Consider the following 5,254-nt stretch of genomic DNA (forward strand, 5'->3'; position numbering starts at 1 on the left):
AGGGCTATGGTAAGAGCACCTGCTCCTGCCTACATTAGGTTTACCAGATAACCATAATTTGTGCAGGATCAGTCCTTCCTGATCTAGCTGCACATGAGGTGCATGGGGCCATGGGCGACTGGTGCCACCTTAGTCAGGGGAGGCACATGCCCCCCAGTGACCAGTCAGCAACCAGGGGGGCGGGAAGGGGTCCCCCTATGGCCAGTCTTGCTGACCAGGAAGTGGCTGTGGCGCTCCCGGAGGTGGCCGCAGTGCTTCATCCGGCACTCCCACGCCCTAGCCAGCGTTCGCAGGGAGCACACCGGTGCTCCCCCTGCCCGTCGCCTAAGTGGGGAGTGTGGTCTGCCAGGGGGTGCACCAGTGCTTTCAGGTGGTGCGCACCCCCATGAACCTCCTATGTGTTGCCACTGCATGGGGCAAATTTTACCTGGCCATGCAGCACTCATACCCCTGAAAGGTCCTTGTGGCATCCTAGTGGAGAGCCCCTAGATTAGGCTGTAGCATACAAAAGTAAATTTCTCTCTAAATGAGACATGAGTAAAAAGTAAAATAAAAAGTAAGAAGTACATAGAATATAAAGTAAAATGTCACCCTACCCTGCCTTCTGCCTAACTTCAGACTAACACAGCTAACTCTTTCTCTTTGTTATATCTCTCTCTATTATAATCAAGGAACAGAAGTAATGCCATATGTGTTATGTACAGGGAAATTGCAAAATGGGGCAATCTCCATGAAATCCATGGAAAAAAACTTACTCAAAATAAAGTGCTGGCTCCTCAGTGGAAGCCAGCACTCCCCCTGGTCATGCAGATCAGCATGAAAGGAGCTGCCAGCACAAAAGTCAGCAGGCAAGATGATTACTGCACCCACCCCTTGCCACTGATTGGCTGAAAGTGCTGCCTGTCAAGTGGCCCTGCCCCTTTCTACCAATCAATGGTATGGGGATGGACCCCTTAGCCAATCAGCAGTGAGGGGCATGGACATATGGTGGCCACTGATCAGAAGTAGGGGGCAGGGGCACTGGGGTCCCTTCAGATGTGTGGGGGGGCACCACAATAAGTCCATGAAAATGGCAGCCAGCCCCGCAATCTGCCAGTGAAAACTGGCTGGCTGCTGCCTTAAGTTAGATAACCCATAATTAAGTGTGTAACCAACACAGCATAGAATTCGTATATTCCTAATAAACTGTCTTGTAAAGAACATGTAGGGTAATGAAGCAACATGTATATAATTGCGCAGAACAAATCCACTGGAGAATTTTGTAGTCTGTTCATGGAAGGTTCATTAGTAGAAAAAGATCAAAATTATCCAAAAATTGTATGTGACAAATTACTTATGCAGGTCAATGAAGTATGAAAATATATATTTACCAAAGGGGTCAAATTATATTTTATATGGCATGTCCTCAGCCAGGGTAAATTGTCATAGTTTCACCAACTAAAATGGAATCAACAATTATGCTAGTTAAATATCTTTCTAGATTTGTCTAGATTTGCCTCTACTTCTGTTAAATATTTTTGCTTGTGTTAAATATCTGCCTATACATACCTAGATCCATAATAAGATGAATATGAATCAGCATTGTGCCCTTGTTGCCAAGAAGGCTAACAACATACTGGACTGCATTAGTAGGACTGTCGCCAGCAGATTGAGGGAAGTAATTATTCTGCTCTATTCTGCAGTGGTGAGGCTACATCTGGAGCCCTGTGTCAAGTTTTGGAGCCCCCACTATAGAAAGGATGTGGACAAGTTGGAGCGAGTTCAATGGAGGGCAACAACAATGGTTCAAGGGCTGGGGCATATGATGTATTAGGAGGAGCTGAAAATTAGCAGGTTTATTTAGTCTGCAGAAAAGAATACAGAGGGGATTAGATAGCAGTCTTCAATTAGCTGAAGGGTGGTTCCAAAGAGGATGGAGCTAAACTGTTTGCAATGACAGATGACAGAACAAGGAATAATGGTCTCAAGTTGCAGCAATGGAGGTTTAGGTTGGATATTAGGAAAAACTTTCTCACTAGGAGTGTGGTGAAGCACTGGAACAGGTTACCTAGAGAGGTGGTGGAATCTCCAGTCTTGGAGGTGTTTCAGGCCCAGCTCGACAAAGCCCTGGTTGGAATGATGACATTCGGGATGGTCCTGCTTTGAGAAGGGAGTTGGACTAGGTGACCTCCTGAGGTCTCTTCCAACCCTAATTTTCTATGATTCTATTTAAACAAAATAGTCCCCTACAGCACAATACAACCAAGAGCATCACCAGCATGTCACTTGAGCATGCCCTACAACCTACACAAACGATGAGGAATGCAGTAATGATTTGGAGGGCTTTAATCAGGCCTGTCCACCCCTGGGGGCCTGCATGCCATGCCTAGCCCATGAGTAGTTAACATGTGGCCTCTCGGTTCCCACCTGACCACCACCACCTCCCAGTTGCTCCTGCTGTTGCAGCAGCCTTGGTCTTTGGGTCCAGAGCAGCATGGTGGGAGGGGCCCAGAGAGCCTGCTATGCGGCGGGATAGGGGCTCATTCTGCCCATGCATTGGGATGGCCGCACTGTCTATGAGGTGGGGATCCCATAACATACGATCCAGGTTACACAACTAGCGCAGCATGCGGCCCCCAGTGACTCAAAAGCTGAATAGCCCTGGCTTAAATTGAGCCTTCAGTTATCCCTACTTGTAACCAGAGCAATCCATAATACTGCCAACTTTAGCTTTATGTCTAGTTCATTTATCTCAAAGTGCCAAAGTAGATCTGTTATATGTTTTAGGGGAATTTTTACTAGCCATTATACAGATGTCTAACAGAAATAAGGCCTTTTTCCTAATCATACTATGCTAGTGCTTGACTTCTTACTACCTCTTGCTCTTTTAAAGGATTATGATACAGGCAACATGGTTCGCTAAACATTTCTTTAAACCAATATTTTGAAAAAGTTGAGCATCAGACACCAGATCCATGCTTTTTCAAGTACCAAATGGTTTAAGTTACTTGATAGTATGTGAGGTTAACAAAGCTGGAACCATAGCAAATCACCAGTGCTTTAGATATTGCCACTCACCCAGCAAGCCATATAGAATACAAACAGATCACATTTTGTATTTTTAGGCTCTGATGCTTCAGGCCCAAAATCTGTGCAACATTTTTGCTTTACACGTTTTAGCTGAGTGCTCTGTTCCCCACCAAGGCATTTTGTTGCTATGGTGATAAAAATATTTCCATTCCCCTCACTACATGCACCAATCAGTTACATGTATTTTTTCAATGGGGAAAAAGAAAGGGATAGAAAATCAAGATATGGGATAATGCATGAATAGAAAACCCCTTATTTTTAACTCAGTTTGCATAAATCAACTTTTTACAAGATGTGTTCTACTTTTCATTTTTCTTAGGCTTCTAAATGAACTCACTAGGAGTTCAGTGCTCAAAAATCATATTCAAAGGCCATTTATTAATGACCCATGGCAAAGTGAGAGGTCATTTCTGAAGCAGAGGGGAGAGGGGGATCTTTCAAGGGTTTGCCTTAGATGGGTTCTATATAATATTTTAATTAATACTTTGGATGATAAAACAAAATATATACAATGCATGACTGGTGGAAATGGTTTCAAGCACTTTGAGCAGATAATATACATTCAACACGATTATGTTAAACTAGACAACTGGTCCAAACAATTTGAACATTAACAAGATGTCCTTCAGTAACAACACAGGGGAAATATTATTGTTTAGGATACATCAAACATATAAAAAGAAAATGGGAAATATTTAGTCAGGAATATTTGGTACTGCAAAAAAAGATCTGAGGGTTTTTTAGATCAGAAGCTGACTGAGCCAACAATGTGATACTCTTGCCAAAAAAAGGCAAATCTCCTTTTTGAATATTTTAATAGGAGTGCTGTATTTAGGACATGGACGGTAATTACAGTATTGTATTCTACTCTAATTGCCCAGGCGAGACCTCCATTGTAGGCAAAATGTCAGGGCACTAATCCCAGTCTACCACCTCCTCAGAAGCACACTGGGGCAAACTCAAGCGACCAGAGCCCTCCATCTGGGCCTAGCCACACACCCACTCCTGGCCACTGGAGTGGTCAGCCAGGGTCAGCTGACCCTTCATTTCTTCCAATATAAACCACTGACCTGGAAGAGGAAGTGTCTGGGCAACATGGCTCAACCTTGTACTTAGGCTGCTGCACCCTAGCTGTGCTACTACTGGCTTTCTGCCAAGATGTTCTAGATACCCGGCTTGGTTTGCCCACAGACCCCAAGTTTAGCCTGACCCTTTGCTCCCTGATCTGACTCTCTGGTTTGATCTCCTGGATGCTTGACCTGGCCAGCCTCTTGACCTCGTACTCTGCCTGGCCCGCTGAATCTCTAACTCACTTTTCCAGACAAAGCTCCTGGCTTCTGGCTTCCCCCTAGTCAGAATGTGCACCCTCCCTGCAGATCTTGGCTGTTTCTCCTGACCCAGACCTGGCCATCCACCACCTGGCATGACAGAAAGAGGTGGACAAATTGGAGGGAGTTCAGAGGAGAGCAACAAGAATGATCAGAGGTTTGCAACACACCTTGGGAGTTCAGGATGAAGGAACTGGATTGATTTGATCTGGAAAAGTTAAAACTGAGGAGAAACATAGTAACTGATTTCCAAGATACAACATGCTGTTACAAAAATGACAGTGATCAAATGTGCTCTATGGCCACTGGGGATACAATGGGAATGAATCCGTATAATCTGCTGTGAAGAAGATTTGGTTTGGATAAGAGGAAAAATTGAATATACACTGGGAGAGGCTACGTAGGGCAGTTGTAGAATTTGCCTTCACTGATTTATTTGTTCTAAGATCAGATTAGAAAAAAAAAACCATCTGGTCTGGGATGGTCACAGGGTACTTAAATCTGTCTCAATAAAGGGATGGACTAAATGGCCTCTTGAAGTTGCTTTTAGCCCCACCTTTCTAAAATTTAATCTTTCTTGATACATTATATCGAAGCATATAAAGAAGTTAGTACCCAAAAGGACCAGTCAATTTGTCTCTGATCAATATTAAAAGATGGAACTGTTCCTTCCTAGAAACAGTAGTTTCTTCCACGCTGTCTGTCCTGAGAGAGCAGACAGGGAAGGGTTAACCTGCCTGCCCATTTCCCACTACCAGGCTGCTGCTCTTCTCTGGACTGAGCCTGGGCTAGAGAGTAGCAGCTGTGGCAGTGATAGTGGCTAGGCAGTCAGGTTAACCCTTCCCTGTCTGCTCCCC

This window comes from Gavialis gangeticus, unplaced genomic scaffold (genome assembly GCF_001723915.1).
Source record: "Gavialis gangeticus isolate Ggan-Ray unplaced genomic scaffold, GavGan_comp1, whole genome shotgun sequence".
Classification (NCBI taxonomy): Eukaryota; Metazoa; Chordata; order Crocodylia; family Gavialidae; genus Gavialis; species Gavialis gangeticus.